Source organism: Lycium barbarum, chromosome 6, assembly GCF_019175385.1.
Source record: "Lycium barbarum isolate Lr01 chromosome 6, ASM1917538v2, whole genome shotgun sequence".
Taxonomy (NCBI): domain Eukaryota; kingdom Viridiplantae; phylum Streptophyta; class Magnoliopsida; order Solanales; family Solanaceae; genus Lycium; species Lycium barbarum.
In genome coordinates this window covers 40,725,562-40,741,291 of record NC_083342.1, presented here as the reverse complement: position 1 = coordinate 40,741,291, position 15,730 = coordinate 40,725,562, and the positions used below count along the sequence as shown (strand labels likewise).

Below are 15,730 nucleotides of genomic sequence, written 5' to 3'. Positions count from 1 at the left end.
CCGTTTTCCTTATGGGCTTGGCCCAAATAAATTTGTGCATATAGCCTTTAAATACCCGATGTCATCAATCATTTATTCACGAGCGGGATTTGGCCCAAAATTCCCCTTTTGTTTTTGCTGAACTTGGCCGGTTCTGGCCTTATTTTTTTCCAAAATCAGTGGGCTTTTGGCCCAATACTTTGCCAGATTTATTCATTAATTTGATCCAAAATATTTATCCTTGGACTTATTTTGAAAACAAAGATTGGTTTAATTATAAAGAATATATGCTTTGGTTTTAAAACTCAGTCCATTTTTTCTTTAACAACGTTGCAATGCTTGTGGTTTTGACATATCCTTTTTGTTCTTGTTTAAAATTAAACCGTGTCAAAATAGATTAGCTAATTATCTATTTAAGTTTGTCAAAATCATTACACTAAATCCGAATTTTTGAAAATGATTTTGGGGACTTAAAGTCAATCTAAGCAGCATAAGTACTGTTATCCTAAGACTACCAATTCATACAATAAGGATTCCACTATGACATGAGTTTTTACAAGGTTTGCACAAATACATACAAAGCTCAAGATGAAGAAAAAACAAGAAACAAGTAAAGGAAATGGAAAGACTAGGGGCGTACCAAGCCCCTCGCTAGCCATTCTCACCCATGGCTGGGCCTTCTGCGCGCCAAGCTATTTAATTTTATCTTCGCGGACTCGATATCTTCGGAGAAAGAATTTTTCTTATTAGGCCTGAGGCCCAATAGGCAGGCTGACCCCGACCCGAGTGGTCATGCGGTGAAGGGGAAAAGGAAAAAGGAACCCGGTTATCTAAACCAAATTGTCACAATCAGGAGCAATAAAAAAAGTGTGTGATTAATGAACACTTTAATCATAATTCAAGCCCCTGAAACCATTGCTTAAACATCAAATTAAACACATTATTCATATACAATAAAATATCAATCTTTAAACCTTTAAACCAGGCATGTTACCAAATAGAATAAACAGAATCAAACCAAACACATTGTTTAATACCTTTAAACCTTTAAACCAACCTTCAAACCAAGCATATTACCAAATAGAATAAACAGAATCAAACCAAACACATTGCTTAATAAACCCTTAATCGTAATTGAAGCCCAAAAATCATTGCTCAGACATCAAAATAAGATTATCACTAGTACTAAACTACATTTAACTACAGATATAACACTTAATCCTACTAAACTACCATTAATACAAACAAGAACTTAAATAAAGCGATAAAATAATAAATTATTACCTTTTTTAAGTGCAACCGGAGCAAGAATGGACTTGAATGCCTTCTTGTGCTTCCAAAATCAGACTCAACCACCAAATACCAGGCACAGAAAAGAAATAAAATTTTTAGAACTAGGTAAGACTCGAACTTTCTTAGTTAAAGCCTAATAACACCGATGAAACTTAAATCTTGAGCAAAACTCAAAGTTCAAGCTTCTTAAAGGGCGTCAAACTTGTTTTTTTCAGTGAAGGATGGGGTTCTATTTATCGAACCCCCAAAGCTTGCCTCAAATCTTTCTAAACGATGTGGGACTTGTGGGTTTTCCACATGTCTTGACTTAAATCAAACATACACGGTCCATATTGAAAGAAAACAAAAATCAACAGTCCATTTTCATTCTATACCATTGTAAATCGATGAAAAATATAAAGAAATTGCAAAGTTGTACCTTAAAGGGTCGTTTGGCCGGATTTCATGGAGAAAAGGAAGAAGCCATTAATACTTCATCCTCTCCTCTGATTTCCCCATGTTATACGCTTCAAATATGATGGGACTCGACGAGGACAGGTAGGGGGTGGGGGGCAGTGGTGGAGGTGGCGCTAGGGTTTTGCCCTAGCCGCCTCCTTTTTCTTTTCTTTGCAAATGAGACCCCTAGGGTCTATGATTAAAATGAGGGAGGGGGCTATACGTATTCCCCATTTAAAATGTTTCATGGACCGGGACTAGTCCATTATGGACTGCGCTCGGTCCCCTTTAAAAAAAATGGATCGGCCTCTTTGACATATGTATATATATACACACACAATGTATATTTGCATATACATAGTGTATATATATGTATGAAGGGTCGAAGATAAATGGCCCAAACTGAAAAATTCCAATTATTAACCAATTATTTTAAGCATGATCAAATTAGGACTCAATTAATTTAAAACACGACTATTAAAACCATTTTGTAGATATGGCCCTAATAATTAATCAAATTAATTACCAAGGAAATTTATTAATTAAACAACTATGCAAACACACAGAATCAGGGTTTGAGGGGTAAAATAGTCAATTCATTTAATTACTCAAATTACCTTGGACAGTAAATAGAATAAATTTTTATTAATCTGACTTTTCCTTAATTCAATAATTAAGTAAATAAATATTCAAAATTGTTTTGCTTTTGGTTAATTCCAATAAAATACTCCATAAATGCCATAAAACAACAATTAATTTTCACATAATTTATAATATCCTGAAAATCTCTTCATCAATTTAAAGGGGTGAAATATTGTCTTGAATAATTTTATAAAAAAAAAATTATTTAGACCCTTTAGGGTGCACAACTTATCTTATTTATTGTCCAAGGATTTCGAATACTTAAAATAAATTACGGGAGGTAAAAAATTAGGTGTCAATAGTATAAAACCAAGAGTCATTCACTTTTTTCCTCCTTGAGCCCGACTTCGCCATTTTATCTCGTTTTCAATACATTTTCATCATTCTTTGCCTCGATCTCGTTGATTGATCCAGAAACCTGAAACATGGCAAATTCCATACAATTGAGCATATATATTTACTAAAAAAAACTACAAAAGCCTAAGCAATTGACACTGAATAAGTGGTAAAATCACCACTTATCACATACACTTGTTATACCCGTTTCCGCTAGTATCCTCATGTAACCTCTACACACTGGTTGTCCTGCTAAAACACTTTAACTGAATTTTTTGACAACCTTAGCCCATAAGTTTCTAAATCAATAATTGATACACAGAACTTCCTCAAAAGATCAGTTCTTAAATACATGCATTATCTCAGTCTAAATGACTTGGATTGGGTCATAAATGTACTTTCAGAATGTAGTCAGATGAAATAACAAATACCTCTATAACCATAGTGTGATTCTGAATTATACAACAGTCGATTGCCAGATTCATACCGGCATATATTCCTCGATTCAAACTCAGCTATTTTCAAACATCTTACAGCACACTACTAAAAAAACAGATTTTACCGACCTCAAAAAATGGCTATTTCCGACCTCATGAGGTCGGTTTTGGCAAAAAATCGACCTCAAAATCAAGTCGGAAAATAGTGGGTCGGAATTATTACCCACCTCATGAGGTCGCATAAAACCGACCTCATGAGGTCGGTAAAGTATTTTTAGCCGGGTATTAATTAAATAAAATACCGACCTCATTAGGTCAGTAAATTATATTAATAATATAATGATATGGGTAATTTATATGAATATATGATATATTTTGCATAAAACCGACCTCATGAGGTCGGTAATTTGCAATTTCTGGGAATATTATGCATAAAATCGACATCATGAGGTCGGTAATTTGCAATTTCTAGATAATTTTGCAGAAAACCGACCTCATGAGGTCGGTAATTTGCAATTTCTGGGAATATTTTGCAGAAAACCGACCTCATGAGGTCAATATTCTGCAAAAAAATATGTAGGATCTAGCTGCTCTTCCAGCTGCCCCCCTGTCAAGATAAAAACAATTTTATATTCAACTAAAACCAGCTCAAATAGCTGCCAACAATTCACCAAACTACTAAAAAACATAAAACATTAAGTTACTTCAACAACCACATATATTACAATCAACAATACGTCAAATTCAATTCGAAACTACTTCAAAGTTGAATCAAAACGTCCTTCAAACATTCTGAAGAGACATTAAGCTACTTCAACTTTCGCAAACATCTACACAACATTAAACTACTTCACAACCTTTGCAAACATCCACAAAACATTAAACTAGTAGATCTACACTAAATTAGTCTACAACATTAGACTAAGTTAGTCTACAACATTTTCACCGCTCGCAAACATCCACAAAACACTTACACAATCCACAAATCCACCACAACATTAACATTCAAACATAGTAAGCGCTGAGCTTTCTTCTTGAAGTTTTGAGCTAGCTGCGTCTCATGTTCCGGGCGCCAGACACATTTTTCCTGCAATGAATAGTAAATGAGTTTATTAATAAGGAATAGATCAATATAAGTGGATTGTTTAAATAAACTAGATGAGTGATAATCGTGCCTGCAAGAGTGCAACATGAATCTTCACCTATTAGTTTGCTAAAAATCCATTTCCTTCTTTTCAACATTATTTGGGAGGCTCCGCAACCAAAAAAATGATAGTCAAGTTAAAGTCGCTTCATTGAAGTAAAAGAGGTGATAAAAAAGCGATGGAAATATAGTATAATTCCCTTTAGAATATATACTAATTCATGGCTGACAGAAAATACGATGTGCAACAAATAAAAAAGAAGAGAATATCCATGTATTTCAACAACAACAACAACAACAAAAAAAGAAAAGAAAAAAGAACACCCCCTTCTTCATCTGGTTTTAAGAATTCAAATATATAGCCATTGCATTCAAATGCAATGGGGATACTACTACAATAAGCTTAGATGACATATAAAGATAAAGAGCTCAAGCATACTATTTGGCTACCAAAAATAAAACACGCTATAGTTCAAAATGCAAGCAAGTGGCAGATTCAAAAAATATGCAGGAACTAGTGAATGGCCTAGTGTTTAACTGTATTTTAATCCTTAAAGGGCATCAGTGTAGTGCTTTTGTGCTTAATTAATGTTGGGGTAATAACTAATATTCTTCTGCTTTAGTGTGTTAGCTCAAAGGTGACGGTAAAGTTTAGCATTTGTTGTTTTCATTTTCTTACAGGTTGAAGCTCCCAAGAAAAAGGTCAAGAAGACATTTGTACCAATGACAGAGATTGTTTATGGTGCAATGGCAGCTGCTGATGTTCAGAAGGCTGTTGAGAAAGGATTTGAAATGGCTCTTCAGGATCATGTTATGGAAGAGACAAAGGACAACAAGAATGTTGTTGAGTCCTATGTTTATGACATGAGGAATAAAGTATTTGGTTCCTGCATATTTATTGTCCAACTGCAGCTATTTCAACCTTTGTTGTGGATCTCCACATTACAAGTCAATACTAGTTAATAGGCATTGTTTATCTGCACACACAATAATCTAATAGTAGGCCTTTATTTTATCTATCTCTTTTTAGGCTATAACCCATTAACGTAAGTCCATATTCTAATATATATCTAAGTTATATAAAATACCAGCGTAAATAATTTCTCATGCCATCAGCGTAAATATGACATTTTATAAACTTTGTTCCCTTTCTTAAAGATTATCAACTCATATTTGTTAGAGAATAATGTGAACACATTTAAAGTTCGGAAGAATATACTGTCTTACAGTTGGAATTCTAAGTGGATAAGAACATTTTGGTAGGTTACCTTAACACTTTATGATAAGGATTCCATGCATTTTCATATATGATCTAACAATAGGTAAGGCCCTTTTTCCTGCCTATTTGTAGGAGACCAAATACGTGCATGGCATATGATATTAAAATGGACAAATGGATGATGTTGATACTACAGGACAGGAGCATGACAAAATTGACACACAAGCACAAGATGATATGCAGAATAAGGTAGCCATGAAGTGAATAAAAGACCTGCAGGTTATGAACAACTTTGTATCTCCATTTAAAGTTGTTGAGATATGTGGAAATATCTAGAACAATGTAAAGGATGATTTTGCTGGGGAAAAAACAACAACAGACAGTCAAGAATTTTACTACACCGTCAAGATTGTCAAGTGCATTTTGAAATTACATTAAGCATAAATTCAACAATTAAAATAGAGAAAGCACATTTTGAGATAGGAAAATACACACCATAAAGATTAAGAAGGCTGTCTACTAATCGTCAAAGCTGTCAATAGAGGCAGCAACACAATGATCTCCTAAATCAAGCACAAACAACTGAGAAAAGAAAAGGAAAAAAATAAGGGGAAGACTAGGTCAATTCCAGCCAAGGCTTTAACATTTTAGTTTACTTCAATCCATATACAAACTAGATGAAACCAACCAGCTGCAGGAAGTTGGTGCATGCAGTCATAAAAAAGACCATTTTCCTGGTGCAACTAATGAGAAGCAGGACCATGAGACCCAACCAGATTTGAAAGCAAAGGGTGGTACAAAAAATTGCAAAACTGCAGACCAATGAAGTAATGCCAAGAGTTCACAGAAGCAGAAATCTAAAGGCAATATGCAGCAGGTCACAAAATATGCAGGATTAAATAGTTGTTTCATTGATCCTAATCATTTTGGACATGTTGTGATACAAAAATGGATCACTACAACTCAGATCACTCAGTTCAGTTTGCATATTAACAGAGGGAATTTTACTGGTTTTTTAATGTGCAGATATGCAGTCTCCATTTTTACAAAAACTGCAGGGAGGCTAGTGAGGTTTCTACATGGTAAGGATTTCTACTTAGTTGGATTTTAGCAAGTTTCAGATTTCTCAATACAGTTTCATCTATTCCATTCTTAAATAATATACTTGTGCAGTTTTTGTGTAGTTTTTCTTCTTATAATGTCAAGATGTTAAGCAGAACTAAAGCTATTATTATTGTAACTAGTTGTGATTCTAAAGTACTGCCCCTTGGCTCCTTATCAGAATTAGTTACTCAAGAAGATGAGGATTCTCTGATTTGGTTTTTTAGAATATTCCAGTTTATAGTATAGATGTTATCTAATGAAAACCAATGTTGATACTTTTGTCACTCAAAATGATGACTGTAAACAAAGAACATAGAACTTTGAGAAATGCACAGAAAATGAAAGCTTTGGGCACTTTTGGAGAGTTGTGTTTTCCTTAAACAAAGAACATAAGTTTATGGAAAGCTTCATATTTAAATGTTTAGTGGTGAGAAACAATGGCACATGAGCTTCCACATGGAGTTGCCTTCTCCATGTTTGTCAAAGTAATCAAATTATTAATTTGTTGAAGAACAAAGTGTTTCTCATGACTTGGGACAAGGACCTCCTTAATATTGTACAGATGTAGTTGGTGACTTTAGTTCTTTATCACCATGTTTAAAGTAATGGTGACACAGATCTAGCATAGTATAGCAACCTGGGCTCAGCGACACAATAGAAAGGGTGAAATTTGACAAATAAGAATTTTTAGTCCAATTTGATGTTATTCCACACAAAAAAAAAAAAAAAAAAAAATTAATGGAAGAAATGTCAACCTCTTTTGCCTAAAAGTAGAAAAACCAGACATGTCAACAATTCCAAAGGTCCCATATTATACAGTCGCATAAGTTCCCTCAATTAAACAATAATCACACAATGAAACTACTTTGAGCTCTTACTTTAAGTATTACACAAAACCAAACCAGCAGAAATCAGTTTTAAGAGTAACTAGATTTTGACAAAGCAATACTGGTGATTGTGCTAGATGTGCCTTAGAATAAAGAAACCATCACAAATTCAGAAAATTTAAAACCAAACACATGAAAATTTGCCCCAAAAATTAATCATACACAAAAAAAAAAAAAAAACTCAAGGAAATATGCCAAACATCTTCACCATTTTCTCTGATTCCCCATATAGCCAAAGTAATTCATTATTTTGCATCCCCAAATGGCCAATGTAGTTTTTCTGAGAATTTACGGAGGACCCTCTATTTGTAATTGTGTTTACACTTCCTTTATTCAGCAAATTGAAGTAGATAATGTCAAGTTCAGTAACTGAAGCTCTAACAACTCAACTCAGTAACAAATTTCTTAGCCAAGAAAAGAAAGAAAGCATACCTCAAATGTTGATGATAACTGGTGATGGCAACGGCGGTACTAGGTGTGGACGATGGCGACGGTGACTCCCTACACTTGGTGACGTCGATGGTGTATTAGGTTTAGAGAGAGAGGGACCTCAAAAATGTGAGAGGGAAAGAGGGAGAAATGGAAAGAGAAGGGTTTAATTGGGGCTGTTTTAATTTTAGTCGGCTAATATTACCGACCTGAGGTCGGCATATTTAATAATTTTATTTTTAATTTAAAAGCATACCGACCTCGTGAGGTCGGTATTCTTTTAAATTAAAAATAAAATTATAATGTTTAGCATCAAATAAATTTCCGACTTGGTGAGGTCGGTTTATTTTTAAAAAAATTGAAAAATAAATATTACGACTTTATCGACCTCATGAGGTTGGTTTTCGATTTTTTGAGGTCGGGAAATTCTGTTTTTTTAGTAGTGGCACTTTCAATAACACAAGAAAGCTTTCAAAAACACGTGATCAACCACCATGTATCTATGTTCGGGATCTCCCTTGTTTGGAAAGGACTTTGTGCATGTATTGGGCTATCATAAAGCATTTTTCTTTCAAATTAACCTTATCCAAAGTCAATTTTGCTAGTTCTAGATTCATTAGGTTCGTTTCCTCAATTCCAAGCTACTCGTGTTATAATATTATTATAAAAGTGGGAAGCTTTTAAATGAAATATTGAATTACCATTTTATCCTTCATAAAAAATAAAAGTAAAAGCCCCTTCTAAAAAATTATTAATTAATGTACATCAAATCTGATATGTGTATGTAACCTTTCAACTATTTTATTATACAAAGCTCAGAGTCATTAATTTTGATAGCTTTTTTGCATTCGAGGATGTTTTAAGAAGTGAAGCAATTAGTCCCGCTCTTTATAATTTTTGGCCTTTTATGTTCCAAACTATAATGACTCGTTTGATAGTTATTGCTTTTTTATGCTTTTGACCCTTTCCCGAGCTTTTTTAGCCCACATTTGACTCGAGAGGGATCATTGACATGCTTCCCGAAGTCTTTAGATATGATTTGGGTGATTTTGTGGAAACTTTAGGCTTCAAGCAAAAAAGAGTTGACTCAAAGTTGACTTTTGGGTAAACGGACCTTTTTCGAGAATCCGTCAATTTTGAGAGGTCCGGATGGTCTTTTAGAACTTGTGTGTATATTCAGTTCGGTTCCCAATGCACTCGGGTGCATTTTGGGACTTGGGTTGGGTGCGTTCGTAGCATGTTTTTATGTATGTCTACATATATGGTTTGTGAGCAGATGGTCTCAGGTGATAGTAGGGGTTTTGAGTTGAATTAGTGAAACTTGTAAAATTTTCTGGTGTCTGGTGCACCACTTAAGCGGCACCAGGACCGCGGCAGCGGAACCGCTTTAGCGGTGGCCCTGCCACTACAGCGTCCTTGTGTATTTTGGGCAGGATCGCAGAAGCGAGAGCGCTGACAGGCAGTTAGATTCATTAAATGTGTATTAAAAGACCTAAGTTGTTCATTCAATACCACTCCGAAAATAGAGCTATTGGGAGTATTTCAAGGCATTTCTTGGGGGAAAATCATTGTGGTAAGTTCTTTCATCTTCCTTTCCATTCCATGTTACATTTATCACCTTAGGACTCCTTTATTCTAGGCTATTAAATCTTGAATTAATGGATGGGTTAGCTCCTTTAACCATGGGATTGATGATTTGAGTCTACTATTTCAGGATTTCTTCATTATTAGTGTGTAATTTATGAAATTGGAAGTTAGGGTTAACACCCAAATTTGGGGGTTTTGCTTAGAATTCGAATTTAAGTGATTTGTTAGTTCTTCTAGCTTATAATTGATGGGAATTGATCACCTAGAACATTAATTTCATGTTGAGTTCTATAGATTCCTAATTTCATCTTTTTAGTTCATAAATCTCATTCCATAGGTTGGGATTTAGGTCTTGAGTAGAAGTAAGAGTTGAATGATGTTTCTTCTTGATTCTAATTTCATAATTCGGATATGATTAGATTTCTATTATCACGTGGCATAAAGGAAGGGAAAGACTAAGGTTTGACTGTTGGAGATTTGTTGTTCGGTTTTCCAGGTAGGTTACAGTTTACCTTATGGTGAGACTTCGATTAGCGAAGCGTATGCTTAGATGATATTGTCGGAGAATGAATGTAAACCTTCGGGTATAAAGTTGGGTTGAATATTGCCTTAGGTTGGGCCTTGTTGAATGATTTAGGGTTAGCCACCCCGTTGCGTTGCTGACTTATCTTGTTCTGTTTACTTATTAGCTCGTTGCCACGTTGAGGCATTGGATATTAGTGATTAGTGATATATCATGATTATGATATTGCGGTACCTTACTTTGATTTGATATTGAGATGAGAATTATGATTCCATTGTGGCTTATTGTGTAGCCTTATTATTGATATTACTTGTGTGCCATGTGTGGTACTATTTGAGATTGAATTGGTTATTTGATATTATATTTTATCGTATTAATACTCATTTCCATGATACATTTATATTTCCTTGTGATGGTACTGAGGATGGAAAGTGAGAAGGAAATACAGATGCATTGAGATACATTTGATACGAGTCATCTCTAGGCTGTGTGCGGAGTGACCGGTACTATTCTCAAACTTATTGTATATCGAGTGATCTCTGGGTTGTGTGCAGAATGACTAATATGAGGCCTATTAGTTGGATATGGAGTCATCTCTGGGCTCTGTGCAGTGTGATTGGTATATGGACTTCACGGGTCCCCCATGGGTTGTGCTGCTGAGATGTGACATTCCATCATCGACGTAATGTGTATGATGCATATGCATTGCATTCATCATTCATACATTATTGCATTGGATTGTACCTCTTGGTTTTCTGTGATAGTGTTGTGATATGATTGTGATATACTGGTTCAGATTGGTTATACTGAGACATGGCACAGTTGGGTTTAGATGCTGTAACATAGGTGATTACTTGTACTGTGGTTATTGATTCGTGATGACTTGTACCATGGTTATTGATTCGTGTTGACTTGTACCTTGTTGTTTTACGTGTTTATCTTGCTTTATTGTGTTTATATACGTTAGCTAGTCTTAGTCGGCCTATGATACCTACCAGTACTTGTTGTTTGTACTGACCTACACTTGCTGCATTCTTTTATGAATTAGAGTACCCGTGTTAGAGGCTGTGCGTCCACAAAACAATATATGAGGGACCTGGTTGCATATCAGTTCCCTTATGTAGTGCAGTACAAGAATCAATACAATATTTTTATGTGCAAAGCTCCTAGCTCAAGGGATTAAAAATCACGACCTACCCCAGTAGGATTTCAACTCCACTAACCGAGCAACTTTAGATTACAACTGATTGTAAGCAAGTAATTAACTCCCATAACCCCTCACCCTTACAATATCCCAATCGTAACCTTCACACTTGACTACCCCTAGCCAAGCAAACTAATACACCTAGACTAACTCTAGCCTAGTATACCACTCAAAGGCACCTTTTGAGAATTCAACACCGTGACTAACTCTAGCCACTCACATACTGATACACCTAGACTAATTCTAGCCTAGTGTACCACTCAAGAGCTTATGGAAGAGACTTGGGAATTTAGAACACCAACAACTAGCTTCCGTTTAGAGAAAAGTAGGTTAATAATTTAGCACAAAAGAATAAAGACTCATCAACCTAAGGACCTGAAGCATCTTCAGTTCTGGATCTGGTCCTTTAGTTTGTTGAGGCTTTGTTCTTAGGGAACACCTTAAATGCTAGAGACTTGCGCTTAGGATGGAACAATTTGATTTGTGCAAGAATACTTCTTCATTTGAGCATGGTGTTGTATATGTAGAGGGAAGGAGGTAAGAAGGTGACAGCCCCATACTGGTCCTCTCCTGTTGTGTTGCTGCTACACTGCTGCACTGCTATAGTGTCTGTTACACCTCGGAAAAGTCCCCGTACATGTACAATGAATAGACCAACGAAGGGTATGAGTGTGAGACGTTTTACTAAGTAGGGAATGACGAGTCATGAATTTTTGGAAATAGGAAAGTTGTAGAATTTCAATTCAGCCAGTGGTCGTAAAACAGAATATGACCCGTAAAGTGATTTACGGACCGTATACTGCCATCATCCTCAAACGTTCCAAAAATTTCAACTTTCTGTCCAAAGTTTAAATGGTAAAATACGACCCAGTAAACTGAAATACGACCCGTAAACTGTGGCCGTAAACCATTGTGACCTCCAGCAAACCTTTCTGTTTTGATATGCTTAAATACGACCACGTTATACGGCCTGTAAGCTAGTATACGGTCCGTAAACTGTGGTTTACGACCACTGTACACCCCGACGATTGTTCATTAAAAATCAAATTTTGTGACTATTATAAGTGACTTTCTCGTTCATTTTCATTCATATTTCATCTACAACCTTCAAGAACCCTCTAAAACTTATCCAAACATTTCATCCACAAATTAAGAGAATCAAAGGGAGATCAAGATCAACAACACCAAATCCATGAAACAAAGTGTGTGAAACTCAAGTGAAGTTTATCCAAACCAAGAAATTCCAAGGATGGAAAAATAGGGTTTTGAGAAAGGAGGAAGAACTCCACTCTAGGCTTGTTCCACCACCATCTAAGGTAAGTTTTATGACTTTAGCGTGTTGTTTAAGGTATTGGAAAGCTAAGATGGTTGAATTGTAGAAAGACATGGAAAATGGGTCTTAAATGGGAGAATAGTGTCATAATTGAATAGTAGTTGAATGGAACCATAAACGTTGATGTGCCATGATTATGAATATGTTGTAAATGATGTTTAGACCAGGAAATAAGAATTATATATGAGAAAACGTGATAAAGAACTACAACCATAAATGTGGAGAAAATAGAGAAAAATGGTGGATTTTGCTCAAAGTATATGAATGACGATTCTTTGATACGATATTGTGAAGTGCTATTGTAAATGTTTGGGAGTTGATATAGACTATGAGAAAAGTAGTATAAATAAAGGAAGTGCTGCCCAATTTTCTCTTGAAATAGTGATGCATTCCCGTAGTCGATTAACTAACGTCAATACGAATTCTTTCGTGAAGGTAGCGACGTGACATTAAAGGAGAGCAAGTGAGCGATAGATTAGCTAAACGACAAAGGTATGTGAGGCTAGTAATTTTATTTCTATGGCATGAATCCCATGATATGATTCTTCTCCCTTTCCATGATTCTCTTATATCCCGGAAAGCCAAGAGCCTAAGATCATGAATAGCTATATGAGTCAAGAGATATGATATGCCGTTCTTATAAAGTAAATGATGTTGTTCCTTGTATACACTCACGTTATATACTAATCCCTTCAAGGTGAGGCAGAATGTTCATATATGTTCATAATGGAATCGAGGGTTCACAACCTTACGTCACCTCGATAGAATGCAGTTGTTCTAGAGTCTTTATGCATGTATGATGATAAGAATATTTTGATAAGCATATTATTGTAAGTATTTTATGATGAGCATGTTATAATCATATTACACCGGGCCTAGTTGGCCGGGCAGTCACCTCGAAAGCGGGCAACTTAGACGATACACCATAGCCAGTTGGCATGAGATGGTACCCCGGACGCGGGCTAATGTTACTGATTGTCACACCGCACCTATATGGTCGGGAAGTTTATATATATATATGATATGCATACATGAGATGATGATAAGCTTAAAAGTAAGTCAGCATGCATTACTTTTCATGTAATTCCCAGTCAGGTACAGTTGCTCCATACTTGATGCCTCCCTTGTTTCCTTGATGCATTATTATTGTTCATGCTTCTCATAATCAGTACAATATTCGTACTGACGTCCGTTTTCTTTGGACGCTGTGTTCATGCCTACAGGTAGATAGGGAGGTGAGCTCGATCCAGATTCTTAGTAGCTGCCAGCTGATTGTGAGCACTCCATTGTCCGGAGGTGCTCATGATTATTCTCTTGGTATATGTATATTTTGGGCATGGTGGAGTCTTGTTCCACCTATATGTATAGAATGTCAGTAGAGGCTCGTAGATGCGCAGTGTGGGTAGATGGTCTCACGAGAGGCTTTTATGTATATGTATGTATTATTTTGATGGCCGAGAGGCTTATGAATATAAAAGTATTTTTATTTTCTCAAATGAAAAGATGATCTTCTTATGTCCTAAGCATGAATTGAGAAAAGAGCATTAAATGGGTAAGGTGAGTAGCAGAACAAGTGGTGCTCGGTGGCTAGCCCCGGGTACCCGTCACGGCCCCTAGCTGGGTCGTGACAAAAGTGGTATCAGAGCAGTTCATCCTAGGAAGTGTCTACGAGCCGTGTCTAGTAGAGTTTTGTTTATGGTGTGTTGCGCGCCACATCAATAAACAGGAGGCTACCGGGCATTTAGGAAAAATGACCATTCTTCTTCTATGAGATCGTGCGATAGAGCCATGTGTAAGATTTTATCCTCCCTAATAGTGCGTTATGATTTCAGATTGCCGCTAAAGGGAAAAGCTATAGCCGCCCAAAAGGGTAAGACTACGACAAAGAGGAGGGCGAATCACAAAATGAGGCCTTACCCGATGTGGGAGAGCAAGGAGGAGCTATAGCTCCAATCCCTCCGTCGGCTGCTTTGGGTCAACAAATGACCGAGGCCATTCAGCTATTGACATAATTGGTTGCCGCACAGGCACAACGGCAGAACGTGGGTTCAAGAGATCGGGCAACGAGTACAAAGGCCCGTGATTTTATGAGTTTAAATCCTCCAGAATTCTTCGGGTCAAATCCGGATGAAGATCTGCAAAGCTTCGTAGATGAGATGTTAAGGACATTGAAGATTGTCCATGCCTCTGAGACCGAATCCGTGGAGTTGGCCTCTTATAGACTTCGCGATGTGGCGGTATTATGGTACAACAATTGGATAGCATCGAGGACAGAGAATGCACCTTCCCCCGTTTGGCAAGAGTTTGTTGATGCTTTTATTCGCCATTATTCGCCGCCCGAGGTCCGCCGAGCTAGAGCGGACAGGTTTTTGAACCTAAAGCAAGGAAGCATGAGTGCTCGGGAGTATAGTATGCAGTTTAATTCTCTGGCCAGGTATGCCCCGACTATGGTGGCCGACATGGGCGATCGTGTACATAGGTTTGTGAGCGGGTTGGGGCCGCACTTGTTCAAAGATTGTTTGACAGCTTCATTGCAAGATGGGATGGACATTTCCCGCATACAGGCCCATGCTCAGAATCTTGAAGAACGACAACAGCCACCGAGGAGTGATCGTGATATTAACTGAAGGCAAGGTAAGAGGACTAGGTCTATGGGAGCAAGCAGCGAGTATGGAGGGGGCTCGAGACAGATGTATTCTAAGCACTCGGGATAGTCAGTGACTAGTGTAACTCCCAACTTTTCAGACAGAGGGTTTGATCGTTCTTCCCGATCAGGACAGGGCCAGAGTTCGAGGGCCTCGGATTCTCAGTTTAGGGGATATTTTAGTCAGAGGAGACCTCCGGTACCGCGGTGCAGCCAGTGCGGTAGATAACATTCCGGACGATGTTATCTGGGTACGGATGTTTGCTATGCTTGTGGTCAGACTGGGCACATGATGAGGGATTGCCCGTCGGTGAGAGATAGGGTTGGGGCTCAGCCTACAGGTTCAGCAGCGGGACCTTCTTCAGTACGCCCTACAGCACAGACTCCTCAGACGTCGGCAGGTAGATGCAGACGCAGAGGGGGAGCATCTACTTCAGGTGCTGTTCAGCCCCGCGTATATGTTTTAGCTGGGCGACATGATCTTGAGTCCTCCCCGGACGTTGTCACAGGTACATTGACTATATTTTCTCGTGA

General features: G+C 37.2%; 1 long non-coding RNA gene across 1 annotated transcript; it reads right to left on the bottom strand.

Annotated features, from left to right (window-relative positions):
- Window positions 1–3,822: 3,822 nt before the first annotated feature.
- On the bottom strand, window positions 3,823–8,090 carry LOC132643765 (uncharacterized). The gene is made up of 2 exons (XR_009583752.1): window positions 7,909–8,090; window positions 3,823–4,209 (listed from the first exon to the last, which is right to left on the bottom strand). It is a non-coding gene; the product is annotated as an uncharacterized LOC132643765 (long non-coding RNA).
- Window positions 8,091–15,730: the final 7,640 nt, after the last annotated feature.